The 15,968-nt window shown below is 52.6% G+C and overlaps 1 non-coding gene across 1 annotated transcript; it reads left to right on the top strand.

Annotated features, from left to right (window-relative positions):
* Positions 1-7,508: 7,508 nt before the first annotated feature.
* trnaw-cca lies at positions 7,509-7,580 on the top strand. The gene has a single exon. It is a non-coding gene; the product is annotated as a tRNA-Trp (tRNA).
* Positions 7,581-15,968: the final 8,388 nt, after the last annotated feature.

Raw genomic sequence — 15,968 nt, 5'->3', positions numbered from 1 at the left:
CCTTAACGGAGCCTCCATTGAGCCCCCCACTTCTCCCCTATGTCGCCTCCACTGCCCCCAAATCTTGAGGGTAGCCGCCACCACCGGACTCGTGGTATACCTCGTAGGAGGGAGCGGCCACGGCGCCGTTACCAGGGCCCCCAGGCTTGTATCCCCACAGGACGCCCTCTCCATCCGTTTCCATGCTGCCCCCTCCCCCTCCATTACCCACTTGCGCACCATCGACACATTGGCCGCCCAATAATACCCCGAGAGATTGGGTAACGCCAGCCCCCCACCATCTCTACCCCGCTCCAAGAAGACCCTCTTCACCCTCGGGGTCCCATGCGCCCAAACAAAGCTCATGATGCTGCTAGTCACCCTTCTAAAAAAGGCCCTAGGGATAAAGATGGGCAAACACTGAAAAAGGAACAAGAACCTCGGGAGAACCGTCATTTTGACGGACTGCACTCTACCCGCCAACGATAGCGGCACCATGTCCCACCTTTTAAATTCCTCCTCCATCTGCTCCACCAGCCTGGTAAAATTAAGCTTATGGAGAGTCCCCCAACTCCTGGCCACCTGCACCCCCAGGTATCTGAAACTCTTCACTGCACTCTTAAATGGGAGTCTCCCGATTCCCTCCTCCTGATCACCCGGGTGTACTACAAATACCTCACTCTTGCCTAAATTTAACTTATAGCCCGAGAAGCCCCCATATTCCGCTAACAGCTCCATCACCCCCGGCATTCCACCCTCTGGATCCGCCACATACAACAGCAGGTCGTCCGCATACAGCGATACACGATGTTCCTCCCCACCCCGCACCAGACCCCTCCATCTCCCTGACTCCCTCAACGCCATAGCCAAAGGTTCAATCGCCAGTGCAAAGAGCAAGGGGGACAGGGGGCACCCCTGCCTGGTCCCACGGTAGAGCCTAAAGTACTCCGATCTCCTTCCATTGGTAACTACACTTGCCATCGGAGCCGCGTAGAGCAGCCTCACCCATTTGATGAATCCCTCCCCGAATCCGAACCGCTCCAGCACCTCCCACAGGTACCCCCACTCAACTCTATCAAATGCTTTCTCCGCATCCAGCACCACCACTATCTCAGCCTCACCCTCCACTGCCGGCATCATAATAACATTTAGTAGTCTCCGCACATTCGTGTTGAGCTGCCGTCCCTTGACAAATCCTGTCTGATCCTCATGTATCACCCCTGGCACACAGTCCTCTATCCTGGTGGCACACAGTCCTCTATCCTGGACATCGTGCCCTCCTTAATCACAGCTGTGATATCATCTCTGACCAGTAATGCAACTCCTCCACCCCTTTTACCTCCCTCTCTATCCCTCCTGAAGCATCTGTACCCTGGGATATTTAGTTGCCAGTCTTGCCCATCCCTCAACCAAGTCTCAGTAATACCAATAACATCAAATTCCCAGGTACTAATCCAAGCCCTAAATTCATCTGCCTTACCTGCTACACTTCTCACGTTAAAACAAATGCACCTCAGCCCAGCTGTCCCTTTGCGATCATCATCTCTTCCCCGTCTACTCTTCCCCTTTGTCACATTGAGTTTATTATCCCGCACCTTACTGGCTTTAGTTGCTGCCTCTTTACTGACCTCTAATTTCCTAATTTGGTTCCCATCCCCCTGCACATTAGTTTAAAACCTCCCCAGGTGTTAGCAAAAGCACCCCCGAGGACATTGGTTCCAGTCCTGCCCAGGTGTAGACCATCCGATTTGTAACATGCACAGGTCTTTAGTTAATCTAATATCATGTAACCCACAGTAATAGTATGTTCAGCAGTTTATAGTTTAATAAAATAGTGTTGCACTATTTTAAGTGTGGTGGCCTGTATGTGTTTCACGGATCCAGAGCACCCAACACATCACTCCCCATCGATATGCTCCATAAACCCTGACAGCCCCGTAGCCATTGCCGACAGCTTCCTGGGTCTAGAACTTGATCGGTATAATTCAGAGTCCAGCACTGTGATAAATTCCACTCCAAGGATCAACCTGTGTGTATCCAAGTCCGGGATCTTTGCCAGAACCCGCCTCATGAATTACACATTGTCCCAGTTTGGGGCATAGATGTTGCCCAATACCACCAGGGAACCTTCCAACCTCCCACTCACCAGGACAAATATGCTTCCCGGGTCAGTCACAATCTTTCCCACTGCGAATCCCTGGTCACAGTCCTGACCTCCTGATGGAGTAAGGCAGGTTGCGGGCCTTGATAAAGTGGAAGAACCGAGAGACAAAGGTCATTGTGGAGAGCCCGAAGTCGGTCCACTTGTGCGCTGGCACATGTACCTCGGGATAGGGCGTCTGGGGGCTCGTTGTGCTTCCCCGGGCGATACAAGATCTCGCAGTTATAGGTAGAGAGTTCGATCTTCCACCTCAAGATCTTGTCGTTCTTAATCTTGCACCGCTGTGTATTACTAAACATGAAAGCAACTGACTGTTGGTCAGTGAGGAGAGTGAATCTCCTGCCGGCCAGGTAATGCCGCCAATGTCGCACAGCTTCCACAATGGCTTGGGCCTCCTTTTCGACAGAGGAGTGCCAGATTTCGGAGGCATGGAGGGTGCAGGAGAAGAAAGCCACGGGTCTGCCCGCCTGGTTGAGGGTGGCGGCCAGAGCCACATCCGATGCGTCGCTCTCCATCTGAAAGGGGAGGGACTCGTCGACCGCGTGCATCGTAGCTTTGGCAATGTCCGCCTTGATGTAGTTGAAGGCACGGCGGGCCTCAGTCGTCAGGGGGAAAATGGTGGTCTTGATGAGTGGGCGGGCCTTGACCGCATAATTAGGGACCTACTGGGCATAATATGAGAAAAACCCCAGGCATCGTTTCAGGGCCTTGGGGCAGTGGGGGAGGGGGAGTTCCAGGAGGGGGCGCATGCGGTTGGTGTCGGGCCCCAGGACTTCATTTTCCACAACGTAGCCAAGAATGGCTAAGCGGGTAGTGCGGAAAATGCATTTCTCCTCATTATAGGCAAGGTTAAGGAGTTTAGCGGTGTGGAGGAATTTCTGGAGATTCACGTCGTGGTCCTGCTGGTCGTGGCCGCAGATGGTGACGTTATCCAGATACGGGAACGTGGCCCGCAGCCAGTTCTGGTCAACCATTCGGTCCATCTCTCGCTGGAAGACCGAGACCCCATTGGTGACACCGAAGGGAACCCTAAGGCTAGCTGCTTCGAATGCAGTGTATTGGCGGTCCCCCGGGCGGATGGGGAGCTGCTGGTATGCGGACTTCAAGTCAACTGTGGAGAAGGCTCGATACTGCGCAATCTGGTTGACCATGTCAGATATGCGTAGAAGGAGGTACGCGTCGAGCTGCGTATACCGGTTGATGGTCTGACTGTACTCGATGACCATCCAATGTTTTTCCCTAGTCTTAACTACCACCACTTGAGCTCTCCAGGGGCTGTTACTGGCTTCAATGACCCCCTCCTGCAGAAGCCGTTGGACTTCCGACTTGATAAAGGTCCTGTCCTGGGCACTGTACCGTCTCCTCGTGGCGACAGGCTTACAGTTCGCAGTGAGGTTCGCGAAGAGTGAGGGCGGATCGACCTTAAGGGTCGTGAGGCCACAGACGGTGAGGGGGGGCAGGGGTCAGCTGGCGGTGGCACTGAAAATCGAGACCCAGTAACAGGGCAGCGCAGAGATGGGGGAGGACGTAGAGTCTGAGTTACTGTACTCCACGCTCTGAACGGAGAGGGTCGCGACGCTGAACCCCCGGATCTGTACGGAATGGAATCCAGAGGCCAGAGAACTTTTCTGGGTGACGGGGTGTACCAGGAGGGAGCAGCACCTTACCGTAGCAGGGTGGATGAAACTCTCCCTGCTCCCGGAGTCGAAGAGGCAGGTCATCTCGTGCCAGTTGATCCATACGGTCGTTGTAGCGGACGCGAGGCTGAGACTGATCGAGGGTGATGGAGGCGAGCTGTGGAAGTTGGTGGGAGGGCTGATTGGTGGTGGAGGAGGTATTGGCGGCCCGTGAACGGCCAGGCGAGCAGGGGTCCTGGGGTGCGTTCCAAGATGGTGCCGAAGATGGCGGCGTCCACGGGCCCCACATGGCGGGCGGCGGCGAAGATGGTGGGTTCCCTGGATCGCACGTGGTGGGTGTAGCGATGTCGGGCCTGGAAAACAGTGACGAAGTGGCCCTTTTTGCCACACCCATTGCAGGTTGCTCTCCGCGCTGGGCAGCGTTGTCTGGGTTAGCCGGCTGCCGTGCCTCACAGGCGTGCGGTGCACCCGGGTCTCGGATGATGGTGGGGCTCATGATGCCCACGAGGGTGCCGCGCGGTCGGAGGTGTAGGATTCCAGATTGCGGGAGGCCACTTCCAGGGAGTTAGCGAGCTGCACAGTCTCTGTAAGATCGAGCGTACCCCCTTCCAATAATCGCTGGTAGATGTAATTGGACTTAATGCCTGTGACATAGGTGTCTCTGATCAGCAGCTCCGTGTGTTGGACAGCCGACACCGCCTGGCAATTACACTTTCTACCAAGTATCCGCAAAGCACGCAGGAAATCGTCCTGGGAGTTGCCGTCTCGTGGCCTGGCGAGCACCTGATTAACAGTCTTGATGTACTGTCCTTTCAGTAGTGCCATCGCTTCCGTGTAAGTGGGAGCGTCCGGAATGTTGAGGAAAACTTGTGGGCTCACCCGTGAGTAGAGTATCTGGAGCTTCTGCGGGTCTGAGAGGATTTCTGTGGCTGCTCCGAGATATCTTTCAAAGCAGGCTGGCCAGTGCTCGACAGTGGCTGTGGCATCGGCTGCGTGAGGGTTCAGCTCCAGGCGATCCAGTTTGAGTAAGATGTTCATCTTCAAAATTCGAGCACAATAAATTAATGTACCATCAATGACTACGAGACGAAATAGTGAAATATTGAGGCTTTATTGTGCTAGATGTTAAGCCTCCTGCAGCTGGAACCAGAATGGGGGCAGTGCAGGAGAGCACACACTTTTATACAGAGCCTGCTGGGTGGAGCCAGCAGACCGGGATTTACTGTAATAACTGGAGTACAATGGCAGTACCGTAATACACGTAGTGTATAACTAGTGGTGTTTACCACAGGGGGCTTGGGTCCGGTTCCGAGTCCAGGTCCGGTCGCTTGGCGGGCGGTCGCTGCTCGGGGGGGCGCTGGGCGGGCGGTCGCTGCTCGGGGGGCTCGGGGCTGGGACCGGTCGCTGGGCGGGCGGTCGCTGCTCGGGGGGGGGGGGGCTCGGGGCTGGGGTCAGTCGCTGGGCGGGCGGTCGCTGCTCGGGGGGCTCGGGGCTGGGGTCGGTCGCTGGGCGGGCGGTCGCTGCTCGGGGGGGCTCGGGTCCGGGGTCAGTCGCTGGGCGGGCAGTCGCTGCTCGGGGGGGCTCGGGGCTGGGGTCGGTCGCTGGGCGGGCAGTCGCTGCTCGGGGGGGCTCGGGTCCGGGGTCAGTCGCTGGGCGGGCGGTCGCTGCTCGGGGGGGGGCTCGGGGCTGGGGTCAGTCGCTGGGCGGGCGGGCGCTGGGCGGGCGGTCGCTGCTCGGGGGGGGGGGCTCGGGGCTGGGGTCAGTCGCTGGGCGGGCGGACGCTGGGCGGGCGGTCGCTGCTCGGGGGGGGGGGCTCGGGGCTGGGGTCAGTCGCTGGGCGGGCGGTCGCTGGGCGGGCGGTCGCTGGGCGGGCGGTCGCTGGGCGGGCGGTCGCTGGGCGGGCGGTCGCTGGGCGGGCGGGTCGCTGCTCGGGGGGGGGGGGGCTCGGGTCCGGGGCCGGTCGCTGGGCGGGCGGTCGCTGCTCGGGGGGGGGGGGGCTCGGGGCTGGGGTCGGTCGCTGGGCAGGCGGTCGCTGCTCGGGGGGCTCGGGTCCGGGGTCAGTCGCTGGGCGGGCGGTCGCTGCTCGGGGGGGGGGGCTCGGGTCCGGGGTCAGTCGCTGGACGGGCGGTCGCTGCTCGGGGGGGGGGGCTCGGGTCCGGGGTCAGTCGCTGGGCGGGCAGTCGCTGCTCGGGGGGGGGGGCTCGGGTCCGGGGTCGGTCGCTGGGCGGGCAGTCGCTGCTCGGGGGGGCTCGGGTCCGGGGTCAGTCGCTGGGCGGGCGATCGCTGCTCGGGGGGGGGGGGGGGCTCGGGGCTGGGGTCGGACGCTGGGCGGGCGGTCGCTGCTCGGGGGGGGGGGCTCGGGGCTGGGGTCGGACGCTGGGCGGGCGGTCGCTGCTCGGGGGGGGGGGGCTCGGGGCTGGGGTCAGTCGCTGGGCGGGCGGTCGCTGCTCGGGGGGGGGGGCTCGGGGCTGGGGTCGGTCGCTGGGCGGGCGGTCGCTGCTCGGGAGGGCTCCGGTATGGGCGGTCGCTGGGTGGGTGCGGCGTTCCAGCAGCGGGATTCTTTGGATGTCCGGTCCTCGGGGTTCGTAGGATCCTCAGATCTGAAAAAAACATAGAAGAACATAGTTAATAATTATATGAGAAGAGGAATATAGTTTTAGTCGGTCAGAACGCTGCTATGATGTAAAAAGGGGCAGGGGGAGAGAGCTCGCAGAGTCGCCATGCTCCGGCACCATTTTGGATCTGGAATAATCCAGGCTGATACCTCAGTGAAATACTGAAGGAGTGCTACACTGTTGAATTTGAGGCCTCTTGAGACTTACACACCTTCATGTGAATAGAAAAGATCCCATAGCACAACTTTGAAGGGCAGGGGAGTTACCCCCAGTGTACTGGCCAACAAATAATCTTTAATCGACATAATGAAAAATAACAGGTTATCTGCTCATAATCGCATTGCTGGTTGTGGGAGCTTGCTGTGCAGAAATTGGCTGTTGTAATTGCTACAACAGTGACCCGACTTGAAAAAGTATTTAATTGCCTGCTTTGGGACACACTGAGGATGTGGAAGGAGCTATATAAATGCTCAGAAAGTTTGTGCTGTTGATCCATTAAGTGCAGCTGGCACACACACTCTAACAGCACTGAGGGTGTACCTACAGCACAGGGACACATTGTCAGCGTCCCTGAACAAACAGGAGGAAGCCATGGGGTGACATCTAATGATGGGGAATCCAGCTGGCCCTCCCCACCCCATCCCCCACCTTCTGCTCCTCCCCACCAGGGGGCGCCGCTGCTTCATTCCCGCCACCAGGAAACACGGAAGTAAACCGGCCAGGGAGGGGGCGGGGCAGCGCCGCGAGGGAGGGGGCGGGGCAGCGCCGCGAGGGAGGGGGCGGGGCAGTTCCGCGAGAGAGGGGGCGGGGCAGTGCCGCGAGGGAGGGGGCGGGGGTGGGAGGGATGAAGGGGGCGGGGCAGGGCCGCGAGGGGGAGGTGCCGCGAGGGGGCGGGGCAGTGCTGCGAGAGAGGGGGCGGGGCGGTACCTCGAGGGAGGTGCCGCGAGGGGGCGGGGTAAAGGTCGGGGAGGGTGTCCGGGTCGGTGCCGGGGGTTGAAGGCCTCTTTGGGACGGAGCCCCAGCCGCGGTCGGGATCCGGCCTGGAGTGAAATCCAGGCCACTGGGAGCGGGCTCGGTGCCCCAGCCTTAAGGAGATTTCCCGAAGCTCGTTTCTCAGACCTCGTGGCGCAACGGTAGCGCGTCTGACTCCAGATCAGAAGGCTGCGTGTTCGAATCACGTCGGGGTCAATAGCTTTTATAAAATAAATAGAATCGTAATACCTACCTTTCATTGTTATACATGTTATATTGCAGGGATTATGTACAGTGATCACAATCGCTAATTCATTCAGTAAATCTTTATTGTACATTTTGAGTTGCAATATTTTCTATTATTCTATCTCTTGCAGCCTCATGTTCGCCTCCTGCAGGAATCACTTACTCATTACAAGAACCACAGTCTCTGGACACTGACACTGGACATTCACCCTTCACATTAAGCCTGCACATTAACCTTGGATGTGTTGATCTGTTGGTGGGGGAGCATTTTCGTGATAGTGACATGGTAAAATTTAAATTTGTTATGGGCAAAGAAAAAGACAAATTGCAAAAACACATTTTGGATTGGGTGAGAGTAAATTTTCAGAAAATAAGGCAGAATTTGGCCAAGGTAGACAGGTTTTGAAGGGTGACGGAGGTACTAGGACGGTAACCAGATGTATTCCAGCCCGGTTTCGGAAAGTTTGAAGGATGTGCTGCCACTACAGACACAAATGTTTTTAAATATAAATTTAGAGTACCCAATTCATTTTTTCCAATTAAGGGGCAATTTTAGCGTGGCCAATACATCTAGCCTGCACATCTTTGGGTTGTGGGGGCGAAACCCACGCAAACATGGGAAGAATGTGCAAACTGTACACAGACAGTGACCCAGAGCCGGGATTTAACCTGGACCTCGGTGCCGTGCGGCTGCAGGGCTAACCCACTGTGCCACCGTGCTGCGCTCACTACAGCCATAAATGACGCAACCAGTCCCAACCCAACAGGCTGGGCCTGTGGCCGTGCACCACGATAAGCGGGAAATGCCCCATAAACAATAGGGGGTCATCATAGTTCCAGCAATGTCCAGTGGTTCCTCCATACAGGTCGCCAACCTGGTCTGTGTATTGATTAATGCAAGGGTCTTTATACCCTACTTGATGTGGTCGAATGTCCTTTGGGCAATCACGGAGACCGCTGCACCAGTGTCCAACTCCATCGCAAGTGGGTGACCATTGACCCATACTGTCACGTTAATGGGGGCCACAAGGGGAGCTGCCACACAATGCAGCTGCAGACAGTCGTCCTCCATCTCCACATCCTCGGGGGTAGTCGGCGCAGGTTCATACAAATGGAAGATACAGCCCCTGGACTGGAGTCCACAATGGGGTCGGCGCCAGCAAGTCTGACACTGACATGGCTCCACATCCATCAGTTCTGCAGAAGGCACCCTTTGGGGAGGAACATCCGGCGACCACTGGCGTCGCCCCGCCCAAGGTACAGCAGGGGTATGGGGAGACACTTTTGGACGGAAGGGTTTGCGTCCCAAGGCGTGCACCTCCATTCCCTGTAGCTCCTGCACTCCCCGTTATGTGCTCTCTCGGGACAAAGCTATCTATATGGCCAGTTGAAAAGTCTATGTCGGCTCAGCTAACAACTTTCTCTGGGTGGCAGGGTTGTTAATATCGCAAACCAAATGGTCACGTAACATTTCTGACAAGGTCTCACCATAGTCACAGTACTCCGCAATCCTGAGTAGCCTGGATAGAAACTCAGCAAGGTTTTCTCCTGGGGTTCTCTCTGCGGTATCAAACAGGTAACGCTGGACTATCGTGGACGGGGTTGGGTTAAAATGTTGCCCCACCAAGGTCACAAGTTCATCAAATGTCTTGATGTCCAGTGCACCTGGGTACGTAAGGCTCCTAATCACCCCAAACGTATGCGGGCCACAGGCAGTGAGCAATATGACCACCTGCTGCTCGTTTGCGGTGATGTTATTCATCCAGAAATAGTAACGCATCTGTTGTGCGTACTGGTTCCAACTTTCCAGCACAGCATCAAAGACACCCAAATGCCCATACAGAGGCATGGTGTAACAGAAAAAAAACTTCCAACCTGTATCCAACAAAATTCCAGGCAGGTGGCTTTAGCAGCGTAGACAGCTATCCACTTTAACCCTTATCGCCAGTTTTGTGAGGGCCACAAAGAATCCAGCACAAGTTTGTAGAATTGAAAAGTAGTAGTAGTACGCTAATGATTTCCCCACCCCCCCTCATTGGGGAAGCTCATACTCACTAAGGATTGTGGGTTTGCCATTAGACCCCAGCCAGTAGTAAAGGGGCAGGTTATAACAATATGGGTGTGTGGAATGCACTGCCAGCAGAGGTGGTGGAGTCAGGGTCATTCGGGACATTTAAGCGACTCTTAGACAGGCACATGGACAGCAGTAAATTGAAGGGGTGTAGGTTAGGTTGATCTTAGATTCGGATAAATGGTCGGCACAACATTGTGGGCTGAAGAGCCTGTACTGTGCTTTACTGTTCTATGTTCTAATATGCCTGTAAGTAATTCAGGGCTATGATTCATGGTCATCACAACTGATATTCGTATCAGCTTTTGATTTACAATCTGTACACCAGATCTGAGGTACTGAACATTGAATATACCTGCACATAAACTGTAGGAAGAGTTTTTTTAAACTAGTGTTTTTTGGTTTCATCACTAGTACGTGAAACTGGCCAAACCAGTACAAAAATACAGTTACATTTTGCAGAAATGAAGTTTTCACGATGATTACCACAGGTTTAAAAACCATTGCACTGATAACTGAGCCTGTTCACAGATATTTTACATTTGTGATTCAGGAAATGCTTTTTAGTGGAAATGTGAACTGTAATCTGACCAGCACATTTTCAGATGCAACTTTGGGTACTTCTGGGGCACAATTTCCAGATTGCGCTCCAAAAATGTTTAACTTCATTACTATCTCTACTTCCATGCTTGCTCATTTACAATGATATTAAAGGGCCAAGATACTTCTTCGACTGTTTTGGAATCTTAATCCCAGATTCTTGGTGAATTTCACTTCCATGATTGCACGCAACAAGAAATCTGGTGTTATCATTGTTGTCAAATTCAGAGAAAGGATATGTGACAAAGTCAGTGTTCAACTAGAAGATTAGATAAACTAAGGCAATCGCAACTAACCAGTCACATGTCCCCCAGCCATTTCCATCGATATGTATAGCAGGAGGTACATGAGCTTGATTTTCTTGAGTCTCTACTCATTTCAGGCCTGTCAGGATCAGTAAACATTAAAATGTGGAGCCAAGGGTGGCATGGTGGCGCAGTGGTTAGCACTGCTGCTCACGGCCCCGGGTCACTGTCCGTGTGGAGTTTGCACATTCTCCCCATATCTACGTGGGTCTCATCCCCACAACCCAAAGATTTGCAGGGTAGGTGGATTGGCCACGATAAACTGCCCCTTAATTGGAAAAACAAAAAAAATGTGCAGCCAATTCCCTAATGGTCCTGAACATCTTCAAAATTTTCCTCTCCATTGTCACATCAATATAGATGCCAACCGTGTCATGTGAGTGTCTCTTTAAGAAAGGTTTGGTCTTACCACGACTTCAGTGATGTCATTTGTCAGTGGAGCTGGGCTGTGGCTGTCAGGTCAGAGGGGGTTTTGGTTTTTGGGTTTCAGTTTTGGTTTGTTGCTTTGGACTGCAGAAGAAAAAAAACGGTGTTTCCCTGTTCTAATTTTAAAGCTGTTCCAATGAACTGAAAGCACATTGGGTGCAGCAAACTGTCTTGGTAACTCTAAAGATAGAGTTGATTTCTGGAAGGAGTTTTGAAACTGCTGGATCTCGGGGAAAGGACCAGTCCCATTCAAGTGAGAATACAGTGTGCTGGGCCATGCCCTTAAAAGGAGTTATGGTTTATTGTATTTTGTATTGAATTGGAACAGCTACTAAGGGGGATTAATTAAGAGTTATATACACAGATTACTGTAGCTGTTGTGTATTTTTTCATGTTTGCAACTGAGAATAAATTCTTGATAAGTGTTTCATATATGTTATCTGCATTCTTAAAATAAACTTTGTTTTGATAAAAGAGCCTAGGGACTCTGATGAATCGAACCTGAAGGCAAGGCTCCTGTGCTCATCCTAGCCAAATTCAACTTAAAGTTATAGGTCAGGTGAGTCTTGACACATTTGGAGTTTCTAAGCCCTGGCCCATAACAACAGACAGTGCCCACTGAAATTGTACTTTCTTCATATTCTTTCAATGTGGGCATCGCTGGTGTCACCTGATGGGTATTCGTGAAGATACCTGCAAAGCCTGGTGGTTAAAAAGGGTAACTCTACATCTGCATAAGAATTGTGGGAGCAACATAAACTGCTGTAATCTGCGGCAAAGAACAGGATGTGCAGCCACAGAGGGGGCATGAGAGCTAATTGGGCAGTTATCTCATGCGAGACATGGCTGCTGCTATGCCTCGAGTGTACAGTAATTGAACACAGACCCTTATGAGTGGAAGTGCTCAGAAACATGACCTTCTGAGATAAACACAGCCTCCTGAGCATTCAGGACCAAAAGACAGTGATTGTACCTAGACAGTGATTGACCAGTGCCTGTCCTGTGAGTACGTGACTGAGAGCATGATCAGTGCCAGTAGGATCTGGATAAAAAGGAGAGGCAGAGGAACATTGAAAGCGACAGCTTTCAGGGACAATCATGGTGAAGAAGCAGTGTGCTGGGTCTGGAACTCAGAGAGGATATCTGAATCCACTGATCACCACACCTCTTAACAGGTGGTATTTAGGTCTGCGCAGTGAGTTTCGATACCTTTTGTAGAACAGGGTTTTGATACTGTGTGTATTAGAACTTTTGATACCATTTATAGTTGTGCACTGATCCTTGTGTGGTAACCTGGTAACTTACAATAAAATAGATTGTTGTGCAGTAATTTGAGAGTTTGAGTGATTTGTACATAACGCTAATAAAGAGTCAAAGGTTCTGTTCCTTTTCTAAAACAGCTTTATTTTACTTTAAGACTCTGCACAAAACTCTAACATCACATCATCTGACACAAAGGCTTCTTGGAAGCCTCTTCCCGTAACAGCCTCCTCGAATAGGCGGCGGAAATATGGCGATTAGGGGCTTTTCACAGTAACTTCATTTGAAGCCTACTCGTGACAATAAGCGATTTTCATTTCATTTCATATTAGTGTCAAATATTGGATACTTAACATAAATGAGACAACTAATTGGAATGTCTCTTAACCCATTATTTAGCACACTGACAAGGACGGCATTTATTGCCCATCCCCAATTGCTCCTGAGAAGGTGGTGGTGAGCTGCCTTCTTGTACCGCTGCAGGCCCTGGATATAGGTACACCCATTGTGCTGTTAGGGAGGGAGTTCCAGAATTTTGACTCAGCAATAGTGGAGAAACAGCGAGGTGATATAGAACATACAGTGAAGGAGGCCATTCAGCCCATCGAGTTAGCACCGACCCACTTAAGCCCTCATTTATATCCTATCCCCGTAACCCAATAACCCCATCTAATCGTTTTGGTCATTAAGGGCAATTTAGCATGGCCAATCCACCTAACCTGCACATTTTTGAACTGTGGGAGGAAACCGGAGCATCCGGAGGAAACCCATGCAGACATGGGGAGAACGTGTAGACTCCGCTCCACACAGACAGTGACCCAGCAGGGAATCAAACCTGGGACCCTGGCGCTGTGAAGCCACAGTGCTAATCCACTTGTGCTACCCAAATATTTCCAAGTCAGGATGGTGAGTGACATGGCAGGCAACTTCTAGGTGGTGGTGTTCCCAGTTATCTGCTGCCTTTGTCCTTCTAATGGTCATGAGTTTGGAAGGAGCTGCCTCAGGAGCTTTGGTAAATTCCTGCTGTGCATCTTGTAACTGTACACACTACTGCTACTGTGTGTTGGGGGTGGAGGGAATGAATATTTCTGGTTGGGGTGCCAGTCAAGCAGGTTGCTTTGTCCTAGATGATGTCAAGCTTCTTGATGTGGGCTGTGGGGTGACACAGTGATTAGCACTGTGGCTTTCTAGGCCATTCCAGAAATAATTTCAGAGTCAACCTTATAATGTGTAACCCTCCTCCTCATCCAGCACTCATCTCCAGAAGAGAACAGTGTCGAAATGCTTTCCCAAGTTCCTGGCTGATGCAGGAATCCACACAAGGCACAAGCAGTCATTTCATCAAACTGTAAACACCTGTTGTTTAAGAAGCAATTTGGCCTCAAGTACTCAAACTCAATATCGGGAAGAGTCCAAACATCAGGCAATGGGATCAGACAATCATTTTCAGACACCAGCTACTACTGCCCCAAAATGCTACGGCGGGTGAATGGGGCAGTGGGGTAGTTAGAGATTGCTACCGAGCTGGGGGGGGGGGGGGGGGGATAGCCACCTGGGGTGGCCACTGCCCAACACAAAATGAACCCCCCCCCCCCACGGTCGTTGGGAAGCGGGAGCAGGGGCCTGTCGTGAAGGTGAGTGAGTGCCTTTAAATTTGCTTACCTTTCAGCGGGAGCAGGGTTTGAGGGAATATCAGGTAAGCTCTTCCTTTATTTTTATTTTTCTTGTTTTTTTTAAATCTAGAGGTGATGTCAGGGAAGGCAGTACAATGCTCCTGCAGAATGTTTGAGGTGAGGGACGCCGTCAGTGTCCCTGCTGATTTCATCTGTGGGAAATGCACCCAACTCCAGCTCCTCAAAAACCGTGTTAGGGAACTGGAGCTGGAACTGGATGAACTTCGGATCATTCGGGAGGCCGAGGGGGTCATAGATAGGAGCTTCAGGGAAGTAGTTACACCAAAGACTGGAGATAGATGGGTAACTGTAAGAGGGACTGGGAAGAATCAGTCAGTGCAGGGACCCCCTGCAGTCGTTCCCCTGAGTAACAAGTATACCATTTTGGATACTTGTGGGGGGGACGACTTACCAGGGGTAAGCCACGGGGTACGGGCCTCTGGCACGGAGTCTGTCCCTGTTGCTCAGAAGGGAAGGGGGGAAAGGAGTAGAACAATAGTAATTGGGGACTCAATAGTCAGGGGCACAGATAGGAGATTTTGTGGGAGCGAGAGAGACTCACGTTTGGTATGTTGCCTCCCAGGTGCAAGGGTACGTGATGTCTAGGATGGTGTTTTCCGGGTCCTTAAGGGGGAGGGGGAGCAGCCCCAAGTCGTAGTCCACATTGGCACTAACGACATAGGTAGGAAAGGGGACAAGGATGTCAGGCAGGCCTTTAGGGAGCTAGGATGGAAGCTCAGAGCGAGAACAAACAGAGTTGTTATCTCTGGGTTGTTGCCCGTGCCACGTGATAGTGAGATGAGGAATAGGGAGAGAGAGCAATTAAACACGTGGCTACAGGGATGGTGCAGGCGGGAGGGATTCAGATTTCTGGATAACTGGGGCTCTTTCTGGGGAAGGATCTATAGACAGGATGGTCTACATCTGAACCTGAGGGGCACCAATATCCTGGGGGGGAGATTTGTTAGTGCTCTTTGGGGGGGTTTAAACTAATTCAGCAGGGGCATGGGAACCTGGATTGTAGTTTTGGGGTACGGGAGATTGAGAGTATAGAGGTCAGGAGCACAGATTTGACTTCGCAGGAGGGTGCCAGTGTTCAGGTAGGTGGTTTGAAGTGTGTCTACTTCAATGCCAGGAGTATACGAAATAAGGTAGGGGAACTGGCAGCATGGGTTGGTACCTGGGACTTCGATGTTGTGGCCATTTCAGAGACATGGATAGAGCAGGGACAGGAATGGTTGTTGCAGGTTCCGGGGTTTAGGTGTTTTAGTAAGCTCAGAGAAGGGGGCAAAAGACGGGGAGGTGTGGCGCTGCTAGTCAAGGACAGTATTACGGTGGCGGAAAGGATGCTAGATGGGGACTCTTCTTCCGAGGTAGTATGGGCTGAGGTTAGAAACAGGAAAGGAGAGGTCACCCTGTTGGGAGATTTCTATAGGCCACCTAATAGTTCTAGGGATGTAGAGGAAAGGATGGCGAAGATGATTCTGGAAAAGAGCGAAAGTAACAGGGTAGTTGTTATGGGAGACTTTAACTTTCCAAATATTGACTGGAAAAGATATAGTTTGAGTACATTAGATGGGTCATTCTTTGTACAATGTGTGCAGGAGGGTTTCCTGACACAATATGTTGACAGGCCAACAAGAGGCGAGGCCACATTGGATTTGGTTTTGGGTAATGAACCAGGCCAGGTGTTAGATCTGGAGGTAGGTGAGCACTTTGGAAACAGTGACCACAATTCGGTGACCTTTACGTTAGTGATGGAAAGGGATAAGTATACCCCGCAGGGCAAGAGTTATAGCTGGGGGAAGGGCAATTATGATGCCATTAGACATGACTTAGGATGTGTTGGTTGGAGAAGTAGGCTGCAAGGGTTGGGCACACTGGATATGTGGAGCTTGTTCAAGGAACAGCTATTGCATGTTCTTGATAAGTACGTACCAGTCAGGCAGGGAGGAAGGGGGCGAGCGAGGGAACCGTGGTTTACCAAGGAAGTAGAATCTCTTGTTAAGAGGAAGAAGGAGGC

The sequence above is a fragment of the Scyliorhinus canicula genome, chromosome 11 (assembly GCF_902713615.1).
Source record: "Scyliorhinus canicula chromosome 11, sScyCan1.1, whole genome shotgun sequence".
NCBI classification, from domain to species: Eukaryota; Metazoa; Chordata; class Chondrichthyes; order Carcharhiniformes; family Scyliorhinidae; genus Scyliorhinus; species Scyliorhinus canicula.
The sequence above is the reverse complement of the archived record's forward strand: the minus strand, read 5'-3'. Positions and strand labels throughout refer to the sequence as shown.